General features: G+C 44.4%; 1 protein-coding gene across 2 annotated transcripts in view; it reads left to right on the top strand.

Moving 5' to 3' along the window:
• Positions 1-26,928, top strand: part of LOC132401195 (sialate:O-sulfotransferase 2-like) — a 470,540-nt gene that overhangs the window by 30,843 nt on the left and 412,769 nt on the right. The window contains exons 2-3 of one of the 2 annotated variants that reach the window (XR_009514525.1): positions 9,796-9,861; positions 10,475-12,123. The exons of the other annotated variant lie outside the window; for it this stretch is intronic. The gene's annotated coding sequence lies outside the window, so the exon portion shown is untranslated. Of the gene's footprint in view, positions 1-9,795; positions 9,862-10,474; positions 12,124-26,928 lie in introns of those variants that run through there. 2 annotated transcript variants of the gene reach the window in all.

The raw sequence follows: 26,928 nt of genomic DNA, 5'->3' as shown, positions 1-26,928 counted from the left end.
TATGCTTTAAAAAAAAATAAATTGAACCATCTCTCTATATGCTGGGAAGCCCTTTTCACTTGCCAATGCTTCCGCTGCATTTTATTTTATTTCAAATGTCTCACTGCGTTTAACAGATCAGTAGTCCTCTCCAGTTTGTTTTAAAATACCTCATCACCAATGCTGTGTTTTGTAACTTCGAAGCATGAACTAATTCAAAGAGGAGATGGGGAATCCGAAATACGGGAGGAAGTAAGAAGCAGGTAGGTGACAGGTGGGAAAAGGTAAAGGCTGGAAAAGGATGATAGGAGAGGAGAGAGGACATGGAAGGAGGGGCACTGGAGCAGGTGAGGGGAAGGAGAGAGGAGTGGGTGGGGAATGGAAGTAGAGGGATGAAGGAGGAAGGGGAAAATTACCAGAAGCAAGAGGAATCATTGGAGAATCCTTTCCAACTGGAGTTTTCCTCATTGCCGATGGTAAGTGCCGCAAAATCGCATCTAGTTCCACCCAAAGTCCTTTGACCCCCTGTTTATAATAGTCAGAGGGGAAGAGGGAGAATGACTTTAATGTCCTTTCACCATAGCACTGAGTGTGTTGGCCTGTATTTTTAATCTGTTTGTTTTATTAATTCAGTGCTTGAAAATCTTTGAAGCTGTAATTCCCTTGGCAAAAGCAAGCCTCCAAGTCAAAATGTTGTAGATTCAAGTCCCATTGCGGAGAGCTGAGCACAGAAAACCAGGCGGGACCACGGGCACAATGCTGAGGGAGAGCTGCACTGTCTGTGTTGCTGTCTCCGACATGAGTCAGTAGGCCGACAGTTGCCTGGCTGGAAGAGATCTCAGTCCACCCTTTCGAAGAACTGCTCTTCAAGCATGTTATCAAATGAAGCTATCAGGCCATTTTTACGTTGCGAATGCAAATGGGCTTTGATGTTCCTAATTTACGAGAGTGACTGTACTGTGTTACTGAAGCACTTTGGGATACCTTGAGGGGCTAAATTATTTTCATATAGATTTGCATTGGTTCTGCAAGCATCAGAGGCCTGGACTATCATTCTGAAGACCCAAGTCCAAATCCCACCCAGCAATTTAAATTCCATTCATACACTGGAGTTTATTTCTGATATCTTTTGCATTAATGGCCACAAAACAACTGGATTGTTTAAAAACTTATATAGTTTACTAATATTCTTCAGTATATGTGACTCCAGAACCATCAGTGCAATTAATTCTTAATTGCCCTCAGAAGAGGCCTAATAAACCAAGGGCAATAAGAAGTGCAGAATAAATGCAGACTTTGCCAATAATGTCAACGTACTGAAAAATTATTTAAAATTAACAGAATGAAGCCCAGCTTGCTTAGAGTCACACAGCAAGGAAACAGGCCCATCAACCCAACACCTCTCCTCTCAGCTTTTAATGGTGTCAATGCACCTGACTTGGCTGCTACTTCATTCCAAATGCACAACACCCTTTGTGGGAAAGCGTTGTCCCTGATGTCCCTTTATAAATCTATCTCTGATCTTAAATCTATTCCTTCTAATTTTAGGACATACTTCCTGGGCAGAAAAGTCCCTGCCTGCGACCCTCATGGTCTTGTGTTATTTAGAGTTACAGAGAAGAACAGGGCCTTTCCAGCCCAAAGAGTTGAGCCACCCACCAACCCACTTAACCCGAGCCTAATCACAGAACAATTTATCTTGTATACCTCTATCACGTTGTCCCCGAATCTCATACGTTTCAAGACTGAAATCCTTGTCTGCCTATCCTCTTCTTGTAACCCAGGGCCCCACGTCCAGGCCACACACTGGGCACAAAATCATTTCTGCACTCTTCAGTTTAATAACATTTTTCCTGTAACAGGGCGGCCAAAACTGTACACAATCTGCCAAGTGAGGCTTTGCCAATGTATAATATACCTGCTGCATAATTTTCCAGATCCAGTCCTCAGTCATTTGCAGCAAGCTTTACTTGTGAAAGGACAATATTACACTTGGCATTCTACCATTTTGTTTCCTTACTGTGCAGCTGGGGGGTGGTGTCTATCAGGCTTGGGGGGGAGCAAATGCCCCCTCAAATTGCCATGACTTGCTGTAGATTTTGAAAGCTGCAGTCAGTGGAGGGTTGTTTGAAGTTGGTTCCTCCAGGGATGCGACATGGAGTCACGCAGCATAGAAACAGGCCCTTCAGCCCAACTGGGTCCATGCTCCATCTAGGCTCGTCTGCATTTGGCCAAAAACCTTCAAAACCTTTCCTATCTGTTCACCTGTCCAACTGTTTTCTAATTAGTGGCCATTGCTTCTTGGTGGCAACTTCTCTGAGCCAGGCCCTGGAAAAGTCCCTGTCACCAGCACCGCTCTACTCCCTTTATACCCATGGCTGTGTGGTTGCTCAGCTGTAGCTCAAGTACCATCTCTAAATTTGCTGATGATGCAAATGTTGTTGATAGAATCTCAGATGGAGATGCGGGAGAGAGGTATACCAACTAGTTGAGTGGTGTTGCCGCAACAACCTTGCACTCAATGTCAGTAAGATGAAAGAGCTGACCGTGGACTTCAGGAAGGGTAAGACAAGGGAACACATACCAGTCCTCACAGAGGGATCTGAAATGAAGAGAGTGAGTAACTTCAAGTTCCTGGGTGTCAAGAAAGGCAACGTCCATTATTAAAGACCCCAATCACCCAGGACATGCACTCTTCTTATTGTTACCATCAGGAAAGAGGTACAGAAGCCTGTAGGTACACACTTAGTGATTCGGGAACAGCTTCTTCCCCTCTGCCAACAAAATCCCTAAATAGACATTGAACCCATAAACACTACCTCACTTTTATTTGTGTGTTTGTATGTATACTGTGTATGTGTGTATGTATATGTGTGAGTGTGTGTGTATATATGTAAGCATGTGTGTGTGTGTGTATATGTACAAAGTATATACGTGTGTGTGTAAATGTGTGTATATTTATATTTTCCATTTTTGCACTATTTTAAATCTATTTGATATATTTACTGTAATTGACCTACTTTATTTTTCCTTCTATATTATCATGTATTGCATTGTACTGCTGCTGCTAAGTGAGCAAATTTCACCACACAAGCCAGTGTTAATAAAGGTGATTCTGATTAGGTTGTGGTGGGATCTTGCCTCTACAGTCTTCATTTCAGGTTGCCTGCATGGTCCTGGGGGAAAGTTGCCAGCTTTTAAATGAGATGAAAGATGTTACGAACTGTCTGGGGGCCACAACGTGGATCACTGAACAATTCCTGGAGATGAGCAGTGATGAATTGGCTTCGGGTTTGAAGTTTTACAGTTCCTTCCATTAGTTTACCAGAAATAATAATCCCGCTGTAACTTCATCATTCTGAGGCAGGGTGCGGCAGCCTAACCTTTGACAGTAAATCCTTATCCCAGGATGGAGATGTCCAATATTGAAGGAGAAGGGGGCAAGTTGAAAGGAGGTGTGCATCAGAGTGGTCATGGTCTGAAATGCACTGCCCGGTATGGTGGTGCGGGCAAATACGAAAAAAGCGTCTAAGAAGTTCTTCGATGGTATATGTGCAGAGAATGGACGGACTGTTCCATGTGATTCTGACATGAGATGCTTCACTGTGTTTCACCAGGTGAGTCTGTACGGGGTACTGAACCAATCCGGGTGGCTGACACTCCACTCCCCACCCTGCACCCGCCTCTGACAAGCGGATGGAAAACGTGGTTGTGCAGGGGAGAGTGCACAGGAGGTTCACTAGGATGTTGCCTGAGTTCAAGGACTTGTGCTGAGAATTGGCAAGGTTGAACAAGAGAGGTCGAGCAGAAATCTGATAGAGGTGGGTAAGATTATCAGAGGCATTGATTAGGGAGAGAGTTGAAATCTTCTCCCATGGTTAGGGGGGTAATGAGCAACACACACAAAATGCTGGAAGAACTCAGCAAGTCAGTCAGCATCTGTGGAGGGAATAAACAGTCAATGTTTTGCGCTGGTTGGATTCTATTGTGTTTCTTTGTTTTGTGGGTGCCTGCAGGAAGATGAACCCCAAGGTTTTATATGGTGTATATATATATACCTTGATAATTTGTGAGCTTTAAACCTTTCATCGGCACTGAAAAAGAAGGGGGTAGAAGCCAGAGTAAGGTGGAGTGGGGAAGGAGTACAAGTTGGCAGCTGATAAATGAGACCAGCTGAGGAGGAAGGTGGATAGGTGGGGGAGGGAGATGAAGTCAGCATCTGAGAGAGGATGGGAGGAAGAGGTAACTGGCTGAAGAAGGAATCTAATAGGGGAGAACAGTGAACCATGGGAAGAAGAGGAAGGAGGGACACCAAAGGGAGGAGATGGACAGATGAGGAGAAGAGAAGGGGTGAGAGGGAACTAGAAAGGGAAATGAAGGGAGAGTGGGGTAGAAATGACCTGAAGTTAGAGACATTGATGTCCATGCTATCAGGTTGGTGCCTGACTTGCTGAGCTCCCACAACATTTTGTGTGGATTGCTCAAGATTTCCAGCAGCTGTTGAGTCTCCTGTGTTAGGAGTATCAAAACAAGCTGGTGTGGATTTAAGATGAGAGGGAGGAATTTTGAATAAGTTGTGTTTTTACACAGAGCGTGGTAAATATCTGGCGCTTGCTGCCAGAGATGGTGGAATTGGAAACAATCTTTGCATTGAAGAGGTCTCAGACAGGCCTGACTAGGTAGGGCACAGAAGGACTTGATCCTAATAAGGGCAAATAGGTTTATTATAAATGGGTAAAAAGGGTCGGTGTGGGTTCACTGGGCTGAAGGACTTGTTTCTGTGTGGTATTGTGATACATTACATTAGATTCACTTTATTTGTCACATATAACTGAAACAAAGTAAAATGTGGTGTTTGAGTCGACAACCTACAAAACCCGAGGGGATTTGGGCCGGCGGCCGGCACGGCCCGCGGGGTTTTGGGCCGGCGGCCGGCACGGCCCGAGGGGATTTGGGCCGGCGGCCGGCACGGCCCGCGGGGATTTGGGCCGGCGGCCGGCACGGCCCGAGGGGTTTTGGGCCGGCGGCCGGCACGGCCCGAGGGGTTTTGGGCCGGCGGCCGGCACGGCCCGAGGGGTTTTGGGCCGGCGGCCGGCACGGCCCGAGGGGTTTTGGGCCGGCGGCCGGCACGGCCCGAGGGGTTTTGGGCCGGCGGCCGGCACGGCCCGAGGGGTTTTGGGCCGGCGGCCGGCACGGCCCGAGGGGTTTTGGGCCGGCGGCCGGCACGGCCCGAGGGGTTTTGGGCCGGCGGCCGGCACGGCCCGAGGGGTTTTGGGCCGGCGGCCGGCACGGCCCGAGGGGTTTTGGGCCGGCGGCCGGCACGGCCCGAGGGGTTTTGGGCCGGCGGCCGGCACGGCCCGAGGGGATTTGGGGATTTGGGCCAGTCCGACGATTGTGCTAGAGGTAGCCCCCAAGTGTCGGCACACTTCTGGCGCCACAACAGCATGCCGCAACTCACTATTCCTAACTGTAAGCCAATGGAATACAGGAGGGAATGTAGTGGTTAGTGTTGCGCTAACCTCTATGCTACTGTGCTGTGCGTATCCTTGTGGAAAGCGGGCTTGGTAAATCCAGTGAGGCTTAGACGCTTGTCTTTGAGTCAGGAAGCTTGTAAGGTCTCTTCCCACAATGGGGAGTTGAACCAGTGTGTTACGGTCAAGAGTTTTGATCAGCCTTGAATTGGTTCCTCTGTGGCTGGGGAGACAGATCCTTGGAGCACCTAAAGGAGATAATGGAAATATTGCACAACTCTCATCACGGGCCCCCGAGTTCCCATTTGCATAAGACAGTAGGTCACACTCTCGGGTGGAAGTGAGTTACCTGCAGGTTACAGAGAATCATCAAGTCATGAGGGGATATAGGTAACGTGGGTGATGACACTCTTGGCCCCAGCGCAGGGAGGTCTAGAACTAGGTGGCACTGGTTTAAGGTGAGAGGGGGAAGATTTAAAGGGAACTCAAGGGGCAAATTTTTCTACATAGAAGATGGTGCATATATAGAACCAGCTGCCCGGGGCAGGTCCAATGAAAGTGTTTAAAAGATATTTGCACATGCTCGTAAGTAGGCAGGGTTTGAAGGTTTTATGGGGCAAATGTGGGCAAAAAGGGATTAGATTGAGTCGGCAACTCGGTTGGCATGGACAAAGTGGTTTTCATTGTGCCCGAAGCTCTGACCACATGGTGCTAGACAGGCGAAGAGAGGGGTCTCAGAGAATGCTATAAAGGCATTATTCCCCACCCCAAACTATTGACCTCCTCCATTCGACATCCGGAAAACAGATGAGTTGGCTGCTATCTCTGGGAGCTTGCTGCCGCTAGTCTTGAAGCTATTTCACTGGATGGGAGGCACTTTGGGATGCATGTCTTGCCTACATCAGGCTGTCACTCCTACTGGGACGTGGCCCCCATCAGTAGCTCACCAGAGACCACCGTCTGGGCCAGTTTTTCAAGTTGTCCCCAGGCATAGTCCATCCTCTCAGAGTGTCCTCCTTCTCCAGGGACGAGGCCTTTGGAACTTCTGTCGGTGTTTTTGTAGCACTGCGTTTTTAATGGGATGTAGCTGTCAGCCGGGTGGAGTTACTTTGGGATGTCCCGTTGCCTAAATTTAGCTACAGAAATGGAGCAGAGTCTGGCAGCTGGGAAAAGTTGGGGCAGAGAAATTCGGATGAATCCAGAAGGAGGAACATGGAGAGTTTTGCAATTCCACTGTAAGAGCAGGAAGTGTATTTACAAATGGAGCCACTTGGGCCCGATGGCAGCTGCGCTTCTTTACACTGGAATCTGTAGCCTGAAATACATTAAACGCCGACAAACTAGTAACAACTTTTACAATAAAGGACACAATTTGTGCTTTATGTAAACACTCCTGTTTGCCCCATGCACTAAGTAGTTGGCCATTGAACAATGACACAAACTAGCAGGCTGCTTTGCCAAACACTCCTGCTCCATCCGAAAGAGCTCCCGACCGCCAGCCATTTTAACTCACCTCCGCATTCCCATGCGAGATGGAGACCAGAACGAGAGGTCAAACAGTCAGGGTGAAAGGTGAATCTGAGGGGGCACTGCTTCACCCAGAGTGGAAGTAGTGGATGTGGGTTCAATCTAAGAGCAGTTTGGATGCGTACTTGGACAACAGGGGTTTGATGGGCTGTGGCCCCTGTTCAGGTAAATGGAACTAGCAGAAAAACAGGTCAGCACGGACTAGATGGTTTGAAGGGCCTGCTTCTGTTCTGTGGTATTCCATGACTCTGTGACATGTCTCTCCTCTGCCTCCTCCTACTTCCAGCGCGAGGCTAATCGTCGAGAGGGACAACACCTCACTCTGGCTGGGAAGTCTATAGGCCAACAGCATGAGCATTTGAAGTCTCCAACTTCTGCTAACCTGACTTCCCCCCCCCCCCCACCCCGTCCCTTTTCTCTCTTCCTGATTCGCTCAGTTCTTCCTAGCGTCACCACTGCCTTTCCACTCCTCCATCTGCCCATCACCCTTCCCCCGTACTGTTCACATCTGCTCTCTCCGCTGCCATTCCTTGATTCCATGCTGTATCTTTCTCTCCTACTCACAGCATCACAGGCATACAGCCTTATATAAGCAGCGTCCATAAGGAAAATTTTCATTAAATATAAATCAAACAGGGTTTTAACAGAAAAGATCACAACTTGAAATAAAACAAAAACAGGGAGACCTATCACAGTGTTGCTAAATTGTGATTGGCGTTGTGCCAGTTGGTTCAGCGTTTGAATGGTTGAAGTTGTTTCGTAAACCTTGTGGTTTTTTGTTCCTCCTGACCAATGGTAGTTGAAAGAAGCTGGTGGTGGGGATCATCGGATGTTGCCTTCTTGAGGCAGGACCTCTTGCAGATGGGGAAGGATGTGCCTCTATTGTATTGGACTGGGTCCACCATTCTCTGCTACTTCTTCCATTCCTGCACATTAGAATTGCTTACCATGCCATGGTGCACCCAGTCAGGGTATATCGAACGGTTCACTTCCTTTAATTAATTCTGTGCAAGTCAATTAATCCGCCCCTTTCCCTTTTATTCTACTGAACTCCATGCTTCCCTGTGATGGAGAAAGAACACGCCTTGTTCTAACTCTCTGTGTGATTTCGGCTGGTTTCTGAAGCAATCCATAAAATCTGGATCTAGGAGAGTTCCTTTCCCGTGTTGTTGGCTCCCAGACCTGTCAGGTTGCTGTGTATCAGGTGGCCAAGATGACTGTATTACAATCTAATGACAGCTGAGAAGAGAGAGAATGAATACTCATGGGCTTATCGATTTGATAAAGAGCCCAATTAGAACTCTGAAGGCCTCTATAGTTGATCAGATGCAGGTCAATAAAAGTTCAAAGGTTTTGTTACTGGCATTTATCATGCTAAATGCAGCGATTGTGAGGGCTGATCTCTCTTTGTTGCTGCCATGTGATTGGGGAGCTTCCTACACCTTGAGCCAGTGGCCATCATGGTCTTCGTCCACCAATCAACACAATGAAGCTGAGCACAGAGTTGGTGAGGAGTAAAGCTGTAAAGGGGATTTAAAAGCAGATTGAGAAGTTTACAGTCAGATTGTCAACATGGAAACTGCGAATGTCTCGGGAATGATGAATGACCAGGAGAAGTCTAGGCAGGACCACTGTCCAGCTTTGGATGGTCTTGTGGCTGTGGAGAACGGGCTGAGCACGTGTTACAGAGATCATTTCTGCAGCGACGATAGATGAGGATTAGGTCAGCTGTATGTGGGAGCTTACTGTCTGCAGAATTCTCCAATGTAAAAGATTACTAAAAAATGTAATTAGTGGGTCATGAAACTGAACGGGAAACCCCCAGGGGCTTTGATGACACTGCATCAAAGTGAGTTTTATTTTCCTCTTCAGACTCCCCCCACAAGCAACACTACTGTGTTAACCTGCTTGTTTAAAGTCATTTGGCGGCTTTGAAGGGAACGTTGTAATGTGCTTCTCCCATAATCTGTAATAACTGTGTTCTGTGCGACGGTAATGCTGCATGGTTTTCAGAAGCCCAGCGTGAAATACGGATGTGCATGAATCGCGAAATAAATTGCACTGCCGATTTCCCATCTCATCCCTTTATCAGAGGGGCAGTTCAAGCATTAACCTCCATTTCTTCATCACCCTTGTTCACTGAAAGCCTCAGTATGAGGTCTGTGAAAGCAGAGATATGCTTTTTGTGGCTGGTTGAAGTCAAACATATTTTAAATCTCTTTTAATCGAAGCATCTGTTGGAGAACAGAGGTGATGGAAGCCAACTGATTAAAGATAGCTCATCAAATGCAAGCTATTTAAAATTGGAAAATGGAAATATCTGAAGCCTAACAGCACTGTTGCATTGTAAAGTCAAAAACAGCTGAACCGAATATTAACACTTAGGCTGATTTATTAGGCACAGGAGTGGAACCTGGAGCGGTTTTCTGTGGCTGTAGCCCAACCACTTCAAAGTTGAACATGTTGTGCATTGGAGGTGCTCTTCTGTTTACCACTGGAGAGGAGTTTGAGCTGTGGCTGTGTGGTTTGGAGAGTGAGGAACATAAAATGGCCGAGTGGATGGCGTTCCTTGCTTGTCTTGTGGAGAACTGGAAGGTGGTACTGCCTGTGACCCAGACCAAGCATGAAGTGGACTGTTCGATTCTGAAGGCAGTTACGGAGGTGTGGAGGAATGCATCCTCCCGACTGAACTCACCAAAGATGACCACGTGTTCCCCAATATATAAAAGAATGGTGTGAATCATTGCTGCCAAGATAGTAAAATGCAATGCCGTTGTCTAGTGATGTTGGATTTCATTTGAACAATTTGTCTTTTTAGGAAGTTGTCTTCACTGGTGCGCAGGTGAATGGGGAAATATTACAGAGATATTCACAATTATGAGGGGTGAGTGCATGCAGACTTTTTCTCCTCTAGTTCAATGAGAATGGAACCAGAGGTCATATCTTTAAGGTGAAAGAGGAATATTTAAGGGAATACGAGGTGGGAAGTGACTTCACTCGGGGGGGGGGGGGGGGTGGAATGCGCTCCCAGTGGAAGTTCTAGATGCGGGTTCAATTGTGACATTTAACAGTGTTGGATTGGACAGCTGCTTGGATGGAAGGGGTTTGATGGGATATGATCCGGGTGCAGATGGATGGGACCAGGCAGAAGGTCGGGTAGACATGGACTAGATGGGCCAAAGGGCTTGCTTCTGTGCTGGAGTGCTCTTTGATTCTGTGGCACAGGTTGCCAATCTTTCCTATGCTATGGATCAATACCATAAAGGAAGGGGTCTGTGGACCCCAGGTTGGGAACCCCTGCTCTAAGGTCAGCAATTATTGCCTATTCCTTGAGAAGATGACAGACTTACCTTGAACTATTTCAGTCCTTCTGGTGAAGGTGTGGGAAAACAAACAGGATATTGGAGGTACTCAACAGGTCAGGCAGCATCTGCGGGGGTAAATGACCAGTGAATCTTTTGGGTTGTTACTCTTCATCAGTCTATTTCTCTCCACAGATGCTGCCTGACTCATTGAGCTCCTCCAGCAGATAATCTGTTGTCCTGGATTCCAGCATCTGCAGTCTGCGTCTCCACTCCCAGAGTGCTGTTGGGTCAGGAGCTCCAGGAATTAGATCCAGTGATGATGAAGGAATGTCAATACATTTCCAAACCAGGATGAAGGGAAACTTTCAGTGGTGGTTTTGTAATCCATCTCTGTCCTTGTCCTCCTTGCTGGTAGAGACTGAGGACTTTGGAGATGCTGTAAGGAGTAAATGCAAAGTATTTTACGGATGGTATACATTGCACTCAGTGTTTGTTACTGTAATCACATTGAAACCTTACCCTATTCTTAAATGCATTTCTATTCAAGATTGTAAACTATTTCCCACCTTTTCCTACAACTTTAATGTACTTTATTGGCTCTGATTGTCCTGGGATGTTTTGGGAATTGGAATCATAGGGTAATACAGCACAGAAACAGACCTTCAGCCCGACTTGTCAACACCGACCACAGCATCCTCTCTGCTAGTCCCAATGGTCCATGTTTGGCCAAGTCTTCCCTTTCCATGAACCTTCCAAGTCTTCCCTTTCCATGAACCTATCAAAATGCCTCTTGGATGTTGCAATTGTATCCACCCTGACCACTTCCTCTGGCAGCTCATGCCAAGTATTCACTACCCTCTGTGTTAAATCTTTCCCTTCTTGTTTCTGCGTCCTCTAGTTTTGGACTCCCCAACCCTGGGGAAAGACCCTGACAGTCTATCTTATCCATACCCCACAGAATATAGATTCTATAAACCTCTCTGACTGTCAAAGGAATAAAGATCCAGCAAGGCAATCTCTCCCTATAACTCCAGCTCTCTTGTTCAGGCAGTCATCTCCGCTGCACTCTCTCCAGCTCGACAGTCAGTTTCCTACAACACAGTGACCAATGCTCCACCTGAGGATTCGCCAGTGACTTGCATTACTGCAACATAATGGCCCTATTCCTGAACTCCATATCTTCACTGATGAAGGCCAAACAGCTTCGTCACTGTCTTCTTCACCACTGTTTTAGAGAACTGTGAGCTTGTGATTCCAGGTCCCTGTGCTCCACAACACTTGTCAGTGTCCTGCAATTCACTGTATAGGTCCTGCCCTGGTTTCAACAGCTGCAATGTATCACCTCATGCTTTAAGTTGAAATCCATCTGCCATTCCTCAGCCCAGCTCCCTGCCTGATCAGGATCTCTCTGCAGTGGTGAACGACACCCCATAAATGCAAGTCTTTGGGGATTCCCTCTGTGTCTGAATCCAGGATCGAAGGACAGAGAGCAATGATCTGCTTAAGTATTGGTACTAGTCAGCGTGCCATCTCCTATGGATTGTCCTCTCCTGTGAATGTGGCCAATGAACCACACTGTGCATTGTTGAATGTATCATATAGTGTCTGAGCTTACTAATGGGGTGAAATTCCTTTGGTGATGAGGTGTTTAACAAGTTCATGTAAAATTTGAACTCCATCATTAAAATGTTTATCTTAAACGCATGAGTAACTGTGTTGTGCAGAGAGTAATGCTACATAAATTCACCAGTGTGAATGGAAGCCCATTGTAAAGCAGCAAAGGAATTGTGTATAATATTTCAATAAAGGAAAGTGGGAAGCCAGATACCCTTTATAATTAATGGTTCACATCCAGTGCATCCTTTCCAGAGGTGTCATGTGCTCATTTCAAGTCCCACACTCACTGGTCAGAAACCTGTCACAAACATTTCTATTTAAGTGTTAGCAATCACACATCTGACTTATTAAGTATAAACTAATCACCAAGGAAGAACGAGTCACCAGCAAAAATCTCAGTCATAAGTCCCTCAATTTATTTTGCAAAGCTTCCAACAGATTGACTTTCCCTGTTGTCCAGAATTCAAGGTTATGCGGAACAAGTTACAAGAATAGGCCAGGATTTAAAATGGAGGTGGGAGACACTTCTCACAGGGAGTAAAACCTGTCTGCATCTGCACTTGGCTGTATCCTCTTTGGATTCATTTCGAGAGAGGAATTTGAGGGAAATGCCAGCATTGGTGTGTGTACATAAAACTAGCATTCTTTCTTACAATCAAGTAATTTTGACTTTGTTGCAAAATAATCTGGCCATCATCACCTAAGTAAAAAGCACCACCCTGTCCATTTATTGACCGTGAATAGGAGGACTAGTATTTAATGATATGCTTAGTAATTTGAGAATATTCTGTTGTTTGAGAAAATTCTCGGCAATGTACAACTGGCGATTGGCAACTTCAGCACATGTACCTGTGCAGGGTGGAATGTTTGATGGGATTATCGGGTGCTTGTGAAGCAGCCTTGAGGTTTCCACTGAGATGATAGCAGAAGGTATCATTGAGGCTTGGCAGTGGAGTTACAGCAGACTTAGAAACAGATTGAACATCCTCTGAGCTTGAGAGAAAAACGTGACCATTAACGTGAGCCCGGTGATCTGTAAACCTCTGTAATATTGGTCATGACCTTGAAAGGAAGTTGGTGGAAGCGGAGAAGTTTTGATTTTCAACTCGCTGAGAACAACTCCCAGCAAAATATGGCAAATAAATAAAGTACAGCTGACAGCTTTGAGCTCGACTCTTGGAATTTGAAATATGTCGAGTCTCAATCTATAGAAATGAATCTGTGGTTACTGAAACATTGAAACAAAATCAGCTAAAGGGATTGTGAGTCTTTGAAGTTAAATTGATGTTGGACGAATCTTTGAAGTCAAAGCAGAATAGCAAAGTAGAAAGGATAATGTAGACCATCGGAATCTTTGGAACAAAATGACACTATGGTAGTATAAATCCATGGATATTAGCAGTGGCTCTGTCATTCTAGAAATTACACCTAAATTATTGTGTAAAGTTTTGTTTATCACTGTAAAAATTGTTTCATCTATATATGACCACCTGTCCTTTAAGCTAGAATGGCTTCAGAAAGAGTTGGGTGAAATACATTCATTCGAGATAGAACAGAGAGCAGTGTCTCACAAAGCAGGCCTTTCAGCCCACAATGTTGTTCTGTCCTATGTAAACCTACTATATGAAGATGGCAATTTTATTTCTTTGTAAACTTTACTCAATTTCCTAAAGAAATTTAAGGATAAATAGCAGTTATTTTCCCCTTTAGTGTCATGTGATTGAAAATTATTTCCAGGCCACTTCACTTAACAGCAATTTTCAACTGGGCTCTTGATGTGAATGACACATTGTGCCCACAGAATTCCATGAGCAACAAACCTTGGGGAATACTTAAGGGGTGTTTTTGGACCAGGTTATCGAGGGGCTCATTTGCTGCCTTTGGGAGAACTAGACATTGCCCAAAGCCACCCAAGTATCCTGAAAAGTATATTGTTTGAAGGATAATTGTGTACTAATTAATCTGATGGGGGCCCAGTAGCATAGGGGACGGAACGGTTGTGCAGCGGTTAGTACACCACTTTACTGTGCTGCGGTCACTGATCAGGGTTCAATTCCTGCCGCTGTCCATAAGGAGTTTATACATTCTCCTGTGACCGCGTGGGTTTCCTCCGCTCCAGAGACATGCACTTAGTGAGCTGTGCCACGCTGTGTTGGTGCCAAAAGTGTGGCGACACTTGTGGGCTGCCCAGCACAATCCTCGCTGATTTGATTTGAGACGGTCGATTCATTTTACTGTGTTTTGATGTACATGTGACAAGGTTAACCTCTTCATCTCTGTCTCTACAGTAACAGGAATCAGGTTAATCACTGATTTGTGTGGTGAAATCTGTTGTTTTTGTGCCAGTGGTATCGTGCAAGACTACGAAAAGCGACAATAAGTTACAATAAAATAACATTCATAAACAGCTCAAATAAATGTTGCCTCATTCTTAATTTTCATCGTTCTACTCAACACCCCACCAAAGTCCTGATGGAATCCTTGATCTCAGATGATCACCGGCCCTGTTCCCAACTCTTACTAAATCTGTGGCTTCAAGTACCATCCCACATTCCTCTCCCATCCCTGTTCTAAGCACTGGACTATACTTGTTCCCCAGACCTCATACTGACTAGTTCTTGTTCATCATTTTCTCAATACCCACCCCAACCTGATAACTTTAACAGAAGTAAAGTTTTAGCTGGAGGAGGGAGAATCTATATTCCCGTTGCTAGTCAGTAAGGGATCAGAACCAGCTGATTTTGAAGCACAAGCACAAAATGGTGACATGGTGGAATACCTGGATATTGGGTAACTTGTGCCTCAAATCTCCAATGACCCTGGTTCAAACTGACCTTGGGTGCTGTCTGTGTGGAGTCTGCAAGTTCTTTCCTTGATCATGTGTCTTTTGTCTGGGTGCTCTGATTTCCTCCCACATGCCAAAGCTGGGAGATCAATTGGTTTACTATGGACTACCCTTGGTGATGAGTAGATTGCAGGAGAGTCGGGGTGGAGTGGGGTGTGTGATGGTGCAGTTTGTAGAAGGAAAGTTGTGAGTGTGAGATTGGTGGCATTCCTCAAAGATATGAATCTCTTCCTACGTTGCAAGGCAGCATCTTCAAAGAAAATGAAAAGGAGAAACAAGATTCAGGATTGTTTAATGTTATTTCCAGTACACAAATATAAACAAGAACAAAATAATTGCAGTGCAACTAAAAGCATAATAAAATCAGGAGCACAATAGTAAAAATAGTAAAAATATAAATACAGAAGATGGCTTGTGCACATTGATTGTACGTCCATAAAGTTACACCAGTCACAGGAGTGTCTGTACTTAAGCTGACTCAGACAGAAGATGATACAGTTGGGGGTATGGGGGTGCAGTGGCGTGGATTCATGGGAGGAGGTGCTGATCAGTCTTACTGCTTGGGGAAAGTAACCGTTTTTGAGTCTGGTGGTCCTGGCATGGATACTGTGTAGCCATCTCCCTGATGGGAGTGGGACAAACAGTCCATGAGCAGGGTGAGTGAGATCCCTCATGACAATGCCGGCCTTTTACTGACACATTTCTGCATTTTCCATCATGATATCAGGTAGGCTGGTGCCGGTGATGCGTTGGATAGTCTTGACTACCCATTGTAGAGGCTTCCTGTCTGCTGCAGTTTCAGTACCAAGCAGTGATAGAGCTTGTTAGGGTGCCCCCTGCTGGACTTCTGTAGAATGACATGAGTATGGATGGGTGAAGTCCAGCTCGCCTCAGCCTCCTCAGAAAGTAGAGGCATTGGTCAGCTTTCCTGACTCGTTAGGACGTGTTCTGGGACCATGAGAGGTTGTGTGTGATGTGCACCCCCAGGAGTTAGGAACTGCTCAGTTTCCACTGCTGTGCCACCGATAAAGAGGGGTGTGGGTGGTGCGAGTTCTTCTGAAGTCGATAACCATTTCCTTTGTTTTGCTGGCACTGATGAAGGGTCTATTTGCCTGGCATCAGGTCCTGAGCTCTTCCTAATCCTCTCTGTAGGCCGCCTCATCATTGTTGGCGATGAGCCCCACCGCTGCCGTGTCATCAACGAACTTGACAATGTGGTTACTCAGGTGTGAGCCAATGGGCTCAGGACACGGTCCGTGATGGGGGTGGCACCCGCGTTGGGGATGATGAGGAGGGAGGGGCGGTTGTACATCTGACTATCTGTTGGTTAGGAAGTCCAACACTCAGTTGCACGGAGGGGTATTTACACTGAGGAGTAAGAGTTTGTTCACCAAGGTCTGTGGGACGGTAATGTAGAGTTCCAAACTAATCCAGAAACAGAATTCTGACCTAACTGCCATAACCCAATGTAACACACACAAACTGCTGGAGGAATCAGCAGCTCAGGCAGCACCTGTGAGAAAACACCAGTGTCTGCGCTACCCTTGAAATTTCATGACTTGGATCCACTTCCTCAGGCAACAGTACTGTCACACCAGAATCCAGCCCTCAATGTTGTGCTAAACTTTTAACCTAATCCAAGATTATTCCACCCCGTTCACTCCCACATAGCCCTCCTTTTTATCATTCTTCCATCTGCTATTTTCCCTCATGTACCTGTCTGTACTACCAATCCAGGCAGTGCATTCTACACACACACCACCTTCTGTGTAAAAAAAAACAACTTGCCTCTGACGTCCCACCCCCTATACTTTCCTCAAAACACCTTAAAGTTATGCCCCCTTGTATTTACCATTTCCACCCTGTGAAAAACTTTCTCGCTGTCCAATCAATCTATGCCTCTTACCATTTCGTATACCTCTTATCTAGTTCCTTGCATTAGTTTGGGCAGCAAAGTGGTGCAGTATGTTCCACACGCTGTGCAAAACCTCTGACACCCCCTCCATGCTTCCATCCAATCACTTTGTAAATGTGTCCTCTCGTTCTAGTCTTTGCTGCTGTTGGAAAAAGACAGTGGCTGTCACTTTGTGAATGCCTCTTATCATCTTATGCATGTCTCTCAAATTGCCTTGTCAATGCTCAAACAACAAAGACAAAACTTACTTCTGTTTAAAGAACTTTACTTTGTCCATTCAAATTCAGTACATGAGGGCTGCCATCTTCTTACCCACAATCCCCTCTCCACCCCTCGTGAGCAAACCCTTGACAGGGAAAGTATATGTGCCAACTAAATGTTTATGTAGCCCAAATGAACAGAACTTAACCTCCCATCCTTTTTATGTATTTAAAAAAAAACAATTCAAATGCCCGTTAGGATATGAGAATTATTTCTAACCCTTGATGTTGATATAGTTCTTAGGGTACCTAATGCCTTCACTAAGTACCGTCAGCAGCACACTGTCTTCTTTGTCAGACAGTCAGCTAGTTGTCCCTTTGTAGCTGACCACAGTTCATGATGAATTTTCTATGCTTAGACGAGTTCCTTGATACTGCTTATCTCTAGACGATGCCTCTTCTCTGTACTGACAGTGGATTTGATGGCATCAGCCAAAGACTAGTTGTCTATGACACATATTATTTGTAGACTGTTCGTTTTTGGGTCAGCATGGAGCTCAGAATGGAGTGTGGCCAGATAAACAGCATTGTCAATGCCTTCAGACATGCAAGGGTTTCTCCTGCCAGTGTACGGAATACAACTCTTTGGATCTTTCTTGATTGCCAAAAGAGAGGTGAAAATCTTCCCTCTTCTCCCATCAATACAATAAAAATCTCCTCAAGTACCTCCATCCGGGAGCTTTCCAAGTGAGGCATCGCTGAAGACAAGAAACCTTACTGAGTCATCCCTTCCAAGTTGTTGAAACATCAAGACTACTTTTTCAGATTGAATTTTGTGCACTATCTTGTTTGCCTCATGTAAAGTTTGTACTGTGGCATTTTCTTTGTGCTGGACGCCCAGTTGCAGGCATCAAACATGACGTCAGGTCTGCTCTGTCTTACCACCCGTAAAACCTGACCGATCTTTGAGCTGAGTTGCTCAGCTTCAGCTTCAGTGAGGGGTGCATCCTGCCGTAAGGCATGAGAGGATTCATCTGGAATGTCTGAAGTCTCCTTGTGTAGCTTTCTTGGTGCAGTCGTATTGTTCCTTTGACAGCAAGGATATCGATAGCGGAATCTGGCACGTTCCGTGTGTCCACCTGAAAGGCTGACTGTTGAGGCAAAGTTTTGTGACCCTCCACATATGAAATCATCTACTTGGCAGGCAAGTATCTGAATCACATGACATTCTGAATCTTGCCAGCTAAAATAAACAGCTGGATGCACTTGCGATCTCTTTCCACCTATTTTCAACATTATTTCCCTGACCTTTTTTATACCAGTAGATTGACGCACCTGCTGGACCATATGCACATTTTTGAGTTTCAGTAGTGTTCCTTCAAAGGAAAACTGCTGATTCTGAAAGGAAAAACCTGTTTTGTCTGTTAAAAGCTTGATGGATTGGAGCTCTGAGTTCTTTCAAAACTTAATGGCTTTCAATTTATTCCATCCCAGGCCTGGGCATTTATAGTCACAATTATGTCGTTTCTCTCTGAGGGCCCAACACGTAATTACTTGTTTAGAAGGAGCCTTTTAAGTAGGCAGTTGGAATCTCTTGTCAGTCATTTACCGCTTGTGGAGAACAGTTCAGGAGCACGCTGCAGCAGTTGGAGTGGGTAGGGGGAACGTGGTTTGCAGGTAGTATTTGCCATCTATCTTGGTGACGAGAACAAAAAGAGGTGGATACAGCCCAGTCTGTCACAGGCAAAGCCCTCCACACCATTGAGCACATCTACAAGGATTATCTATCATCAAAGGTCCCCCTTCCCAACCCCCGTCACCCAGTCCATGCTCTCTTTTTGCTGCTGCCACTGGAAAGGAGGTACAGGAGCTTCAGATCCCACACCACCAGGTCCAGGAAGAGTTATTACCCTTCCACCATCAAGCTTCTGAACTAGCGGAGACAATTTCACTCACATCAACTCTGAACTTATTCCACAACCCGTGGACTCACTTTCAAGGGCTCTACAACTTGTGTTTTAAGTAATAGTATTTATATATTTTTCTCAGCTCAAGCTGGTAAAACCTGAGGTATGGACATAGGGTAGCATACTCATTTCTCAATTGCTAGGAACTTTCAGACTATTCTAGAGGAGTTCAGCATTGTGTCTTTTTGGAGATCTACATAAATTGAGTTGTGTGGGCCTAATTGTTTAATGCTATTGTGTGGTGACTTTGGGATGACAGCAGTTGTAGATATTACTATCTGGACAATGTATACCCTGTTCATGTTCCATAGTCTTTCAATTTCCTCTTTTAGTTCAGTATATTTCTGGTGTTTTGCTCATATTGAGTTCTGTATGTTATGTGTGCTTGGAATGGCTACATACACACACACTCACTCACTCACTCACTCACTCTCTCTCTCTCTCTTTCACTCACACACACACAGTTTTTGCTTGTTTATCCTGTATTATTATATCTGGATGGGTATTATGGATTCTCCTATCTCTAGTAATGAATCAGTTGTAATTTAATTTGTGGGACTTGGACTGTAAAACTGGATCAGACTTGTATTTATAGTAAGGTATGGTGTCTTTTATGAGTTTGTATTTTTAAAGCAAGATTTTGCTGAATGATGTTTGACACTTGTGCCTGTGTAAGTAATCAGATTGAGTTAAACTGCTACAGGATCCTGTAATGTGTTGGATTGTTTCTGGTTTCTCTTGCTACTTTCTGCATTTGTCATCTTTTTTTAAGTATTTTTGATAGTTTTTTGAGTTAATCACCTGGTCCTGTACTGCCCCGAGGAATCCCTCTGTTTCTGAGCAACAGCCAGATGTCAGATGTTTCTTTGTCAACATCTATTCTGCTCAGTTCATTGGGTTGTCTTCCACAGAGGGTCTTGTTCTTCCATTGGTTAATATTATTATTTTGTATTTGCGCAGTTTGTCTTTTGCCTATTGGCTGCCAGTCTTTTTATTGATTCTATTATATTTCTTCGTTCTACAGAGAATACCTGCAAGAAACTGAATCTCACACTATTATATGGTGACATATACCAGCTTTGATAATATATTTACTTTAAACTTTGAAATGATTAAAGGGCAAAGAGCGAGCTGCGGTCCAGTGGAAAATTGAGTGCTGGTCTTTGGAAGGCTTTTTGATCAGCAAAATCTTCATGAGCAAAGCCTAGGAGTGTGTGGGCTTCAAGATTGGCCTTGGGAGGGCTCTGTGGCTAATGAAAGACTGAGTGCCTGTCAGTGTTGAGTGAGCTGCACTTGTCCGTGAGGCCCAAAGCTTTTGGTAACCAATGACTGAATGAGACAAACTTAATAAAGGTTAAGTCACACTCCAGAAAACATTACCATATAGTTCTCCAGGACATTTCATAAATTTACAAAAAAAAGGCTGGTAAAATTCGGGAATTAAATCACAGCAGAGGACAGTGCTCTGTGATGCACTTGAGTGCCCCTCCCCTTCCACCTCGACTTGTCCTTGTGTGAGGGCTCTCCTTAATTCTGACAGCTTCCCTTGGCTTCATGCAGTGTGTGACATAACGTGACACCTTTTTTCTGAATGAATTTTCAGACATCACATCTACCAACATCCACTTTGGGGATGTGGGAGGAAACCAGAATACATGGGGGGGGCCATGAGGTCACAGAGAGAACGTGCAAACTCCAGGTACGGTGAGATGGTGGTGTTTCTCTGTAATCCTTGAGCTCAGGCAAGTGCCTCTCCTCTGACCCAGTTTCTGCTTCCCAGGTCCAGAACTAGCCCCATCTTACTCCACATCACACTGGCCCTTCCACTTGAGCCTCTTTCTGTAGACTCACCATGACAACAGTAACTGTTTTCTTAATTGCCATGATAAAGAAACTAAACCGCCCATTATCTTTGAGAGGGAATCCAGATCATGGTTTTTGAAAGGGAAGTATAACAACAGGATATGGATCTGTATTGTGTGATTCCATGAAGAAGACAACTTGAATCACAAAGGATCTTAGTTCATTTGAAGAGACACAGTATCCTGGAGACACACACTTGACGTTTTAGGAACAGCTTCTTTCACTCCGCCATCAGATTTCTGAACAAATGTACAGTACTGTGCAAAAGTTTTAAAAAATCTGTAAAGCGAAGATGCTTTCAAAAATAATGATTGAAGTTTCTAAATATCAAAAAAAGTTATATGAGCAGAAAACAGTAAAAAGACTAAATTAAATCAATATTTGGTGTGACCACCCTTTCCCTTCAAAATTGCATCAATTCTCTTAGGTACACTGTTGTGCAGTTTTATAAGAAAATTGGCTGGTAGGTTGTTCTCCAACCATCTTGGAGAACTTGTCACAGTTCTTATTACCATATAATAACCATATAACAAATACAGCATGGAAACAGGCCATCTCGGCCCTTATAGCCAGTGCCGAACGCTTACTCTCACCTAGTCCCACCAACCTGCACTCAGCCCATAACCCTCCATTCCTTTCCTGTCTATATACCTATCCAATTTTACTTTAAACGACAATATCGAACCTGCCTCTACCGCTTCTACTGGAAGCTCTTTCCACACAGCTTTCACTCTCTGAGTAAAGAAATCCCCCTCGTGTTACCCCTAAACTTTTGCCCCCTAACTCTCAAATCATGTCCTCTTGTTTGAATCTCCCCTACTCTCAATGGAAAAAGCCTATCCACGTCAACTCTATCTATCCCCCTCATAATTTTAAATACCTCTATCAAGTCCCCCCTCAGCCTCCTATGCTCCAAAGAATAAAGACCTAACTTGTTCAAACCTTTCCCTGTAACTTAGATGCTGAAACCCAGGTAACATTCTAGTAAATCTTTTCTGTACTCTCTCTATTTTGTTGACATCTTTCAAATGATTTGGTGACCAGAACTGTACACAATACTCCAAATTTGGCCTTACCAATGCCTTATACAATTTTAACATTACATCCCAACTACTATACTCAATGCTCTGATTTATAAAGAACAGCATACCAAAAGCTTTCTTTACCACCCTATTCACATGAGATTCCACTTTCAGGGAACTATGCACCATTATTCCTAGATCACTCAGTTCTACTGCATTCTTCAATGCCCTACCATTTACCATGTATGTCCTATTTGGATTATTCCTACCAAAATATTCTGTAGACTGTAGCTGTCTCACTTGCTTCTGTCTCACCAGGTAATTCCAGATGGCATTGATGATGTTGAAATAAGGGCTCTGTAGAGGTCAGAATCAAGATCAGAATTAATATCACTGGCTTATGTTGTGACATTTATTGACTTAGTGGCAGCAGTACAATGTAATATGTGATAATATAGAAAAAAATAAGTAAATCAATTGCAATGAGTATATGTATATTAAATAGTTAAATTAAAAATAGTGCAAAAACAGAAGTAATAGAAAAGCGAGATAGTGTTTATGGTTTCGATGTCCATTTAGGAATCAGATGGCAGAGGAGAAGAAACTGTTCCTGAATCGCTGAGTTATGTCTTCTAGCTACAGTACCTCCTTCCCAATGGCAACAAAGAGAAGAAGACATGTCCTGGGTGATGGGGATTCTTAATAATGGATGTCGCTATTCTGAGGCACCACTCCCTGAAGATGTCCTGGATACTACGGAGGCTAGTACCCAGTACGGAGCTGTCTAATTTTACAACTTTCTATAGCTTTTGATCCTGTAGATAAGCTTTACCCCCCCCCCCCCCCCATACCAGACAGTGAGTGAACCTGTCAAAATGTTTCAAGTATTTTTGGTGTCAAACAAAATCTCCTCAAACTAATGAAATATACTGCTGTCTTGCCTTTTTTAATATAGCTGCATTGATCTGTTGGGACCAGGTTAGATTCTCAGAGATCTTGACACCCAGGATCTTGAAATTGTTCACTCTCTCCTCTTCTGATTCCTCCATGAAGATTGGTTTTGTTCCCTTGTCTTACCCTTTCTGAAGTCCACAATCAGACGTTGAATGCAACACCACTCCACTAGCTGGTAAATCTCACTCCTGTACGCCCTCTGATCTCCATCTGAGATTCTGCCACCAATGGTTGTATCACCAGCAAATTTATAGATGGAATTTGAGTGATACCCATGACTATGTAGCTAGGTATAGAGGGAGTTGAGCAGAGGGCTACCATCTGAAGAATAGAGAGAGCAGCAGTTGTTTCTTGGCATCTGAAACTAGATAGGGTGCCTAAGACTTCTGCAGAGTACTGCATATCCAGGATATCAAGCCAGATTCCTATTCTGAATGATATAGTTTTATAAAATAATTGGAATGGCAAGTTCCCATTATTGAACAAAGTAAAAATAAATCTCAGCCTTTGGCTGAAAGGTCATCAATATTTGAACTGGGAAGATGATTGGTGACCAGCAACTATCGGTTTTCGGGAGTATGTGAAAGCTGGAGGCGCTCAGGAATTAAATTCATGGTGCTTGTTGGGAACTGGGGATATCAAGAGGCCAGAATTGGAGGAAGGTAGAAGGATGTGACCAGGCAAAATGGAGAGGTGCATCAAGGTCTTTCTCACCGAATATCAACACCTCCTAGTTGATAATGTGAGTTTTCTAAGGACATCAATGTGTGAGCTAAACTTGTAAGCCTGCCAGCACATGGAAGTGTTTGTGGAGGAACGCTGCCGACTGGCACATTCCAGGCTGAGGGACGTGTTTAAGGTTGGTGCAGCCGCCGCAAGGAGTCAATAGAAAAGGACCACCAGATAGGCATCCTCCTCTACTAGACAGGAAGGGGCTACGTTGGTGAGGAGGCCCCTCACCGGGGGAGGGGGCACATGAGTTATTGGTTTTACGGAATATAATATAACATGACATAACATATTATCTATGAAGGAAAGCTATTGCAGGTTTATGCTTGTAGATATGTTTTAATTGTGAATAAAGCTTATTTTGATTTTTTTAAAATTTGAAACATATAACATGCTGGAGGAACTCAGTAGGCTCAGGCAACATCCCTGGAAAGGAATAAGCAGTGGATGTTCTGGGCCGAGACCCTTCAGCACCGGATGTGAATCCTTTCCTGTTTCCCCTGAGCCAGTGGAACGAACGTTCGGGGGGAGTGCTGTAAAATTCCTGGTACTGGTACTGACAGGGTCGGGATCTTGCCGGTTTTTATTCTGTCTCATGAAGAGAGGTGTCACATTGAGTAGAACGGTGCGGAAAGAGCAGCCAAAGAGCCATTATTTCCTCCCTCACCGCCCCCCCCCCCCAGCCACGCTGTACATAAAGGGAAAAACAAACTCAGTTGCTGCTTGAAACAAATTAAGGTTGACAGGTGTGGATTTGAGAGTGCTCAGGGCCACACTGGAATTCTCTCTGCCTACTCTCAGTGGGCCATTGTCCAGTACTGTTTGGGGGCTTTGAGACTGAATGCCAGACCCACTTTGTTTGAGGGGGCATGCTTGCAGATTTCATCCCCGCCCCCGTGGGGCACAGCCTCGGCCTTCCCCTGCTGACGCCAGCCTCCGTGAGCCTGGATCAGGTTTATTAGTCTGTAGGTGCATCAAAGCGTGCGGTGAGGTGCTTGCTCAGCATTTGAAGGACGTGCTCGGAGTAGCCCGCAGGTGTGGTCCTGTTTCTGGTACCAACATAGCAAGCCCACAATGTTCAGCAGAACAACATGTCAGTGTATAACAAGACAGACCCAACATCAGCAAAACAAATCCTTTCCTACTCATACTCCCGCCCCGGTCATCGAGGATCAGCAGCCCTCATCGTCAGAGCCTGCCGGCCTCTCAGGAATCGCAGGTCTCCATTCTCAGTACCAACCCCTACCCTCGGGGATGACTGGAGTTCAACATCTGTACCTGCTCACCAGTCTCAGGTTTCCAGATCTGCTGAATGACCTCAGGCCTCCGGGCCTGCTCCACATGGACTCCTGACCCCAGCACTTGCCATCCTCGGGTGGGTCATTGGCCTTCGATCTCTGGGCCCAGTGACCTCCGAGATCGCTAGTCCTCATCAGCACTTGACGATGATCCCACACTTGCAGGCTGCCCCCAGCATGTCATTGAATTGTTTGTTATTGAAACAAAGGACACACTTCAATATATGTTTCAATGTACATGTGACAAATGAAGCTAATCTTCTTACAGATGCTACGGAAAGGGTTCCGAGGCTGGTCTCCGTCTGGTTGTTTGAGCTGTCCCACAGATCTGCAGGGGGTAACAGGCTGCATCACCACAGCCTGATGCAGAGTGGTTTTGCTGAGCCGGGACTTCCTTTGCTGGAGGAATCCATGCAACTTTGTCAGAGGTCTGCTCCAAGATATGTGGAAAGTGATGGGTATAGCCCAGTCCATCTCAGGCAAAATCCTCCCCACAAGTAACATCGCCACAAGAATGTAGCATCCAATGTCAAGGACTCGCACCATCCAGCCTATGCTTTCTTCTTGCGTCTACCATTGGGCAGGGGTACAGTAGCCTTAGGTCCCACATCATCTGTGATGGTATTAGGTTTGCTGACTGCAAAGTCGAAACTCATCCAGTGATGTTGAGCTCTACCGGATATAAACAGGCACGAGTAATGACACTAAAATGAGATTATATGATTGTATTGTAACTACCCACTCTTCAAAGCGTAGTTTACTCCCTGGTTATTCTCCACAGTGAGTTTAGCTGTGAATACCCACTATTTGAGTGGTGAATCCATTCTCCTCACCAAGGAAAAGATACTTCCAGGTAACAAAGTAGTTTAAAACACAGTTAATTTATTTTCAGTGATAATTCCAAACAATATTCTTAAAACACATTTAAAACTCACAGAGGGTTTCTATTTAAAACATTTCAAAATTCTCATGAAGCATTTTTATCTTACCTTGAATCATTGATTCATTATCTTGAATCTTGAAACATTATTAAACCATTTTGAAATTACAGGCCATTTTTAACACACAAAGCATTAAAAACATCTTAAACTCAAACGATTTCCAAAACACAAAAGATTTCTTAAACACAAATGATTTTCAAAACTCAAAAGATTTTTTGTACTCAAAGGATTTCCCAACAGGTACAATTCCTATAAAGTCAAAAGACATACTAAAATAAGTCACCCATCTTAGAAACCAAAGCTGTGGGAAAGGATTCTAGTTCATCCTATGTTTCTTCCATGATTCTTCTTGATGTTTCTTACCCCATTCCTAATAAGCCTGAACCGTTCTCTACATTTACGGTATATCTTTTTTCTCTCACTTGGGTGACTTCACAAGCATGTGGCATTTCCTCAGATATCCTTTTAACACAAATGGTCTAAAAGCATTTTTTTGAGACATAGTTGTCAACTAAAGCTGTAAATGCTGTGAAGCTAACTCCCTTCACCACGTAAAACTTCCAAACTATAAACACATTGGTTATTGATATGCTAAATGATATTATCCATGCATTCTACAAGCTTCCTTGAACTAACCAATTTAAGAGTCAGCTTGTTTGAAAAAACTCAAATTAAACAACCCATTGCCTTATAATCTACCTTGAGCAGTTACAAAGCAGGTGTAGTGACAAGCATTTGCTTCTACACAGACAGGGCATCTGCAAAATACACAGTTTGTTTACAAAGCTGTTCTATAGACAATACTTTGTTTTAACTTCAAACTGATGACTGATTTCCAAGTATATTTTCAGAAATGAAGACTGACTCCCATTTATGACCAGGAGCTAAACAAAGCAAAGGAAGTTTACTTACAATTGTTTTTGATCTTAGAAGTGGGAGATCTATTCAGAAAACAAGCTTAGCAAAAAAAAAAACAAGTGAATATCCATCACACACAATATTCAGGAACAGCTATTACCCTACAACCATCAGGCTCCTGAACCGGTGTAGATAACTTCACTCGTCATAATGCTGAACAGACTCCACAACCTATAGACTGATCCTCAAGGACGACAGTTCATGTTCTCAGTTATTTGTTTACTTTTAAAATTTTATTATTGGCATGATTTATCCTCTATTCCACAATGAATGCTTGTTGGTCGTTGTATATAGTTTTCCACTGTATTTCTTTATGATCCCGTAATGTCTGCAAGAAAATGAATCTCAAGGTAGAATACAGTGACATGAATGTACGT

This window comes from Hypanus sabinus, chromosome 10 (genome assembly GCF_030144855.1).
Source record: "Hypanus sabinus isolate sHypSab1 chromosome 10, sHypSab1.hap1, whole genome shotgun sequence".
Lineage (NCBI taxonomy): Eukaryota > Metazoa > Chordata > Chondrichthyes > Myliobatiformes > Dasyatidae > Hypanus > Hypanus sabinus.
Note: the sequence above shows the minus strand (reverse complement) of the source record. Positions and strands in the feature narration are given on the sequence as shown.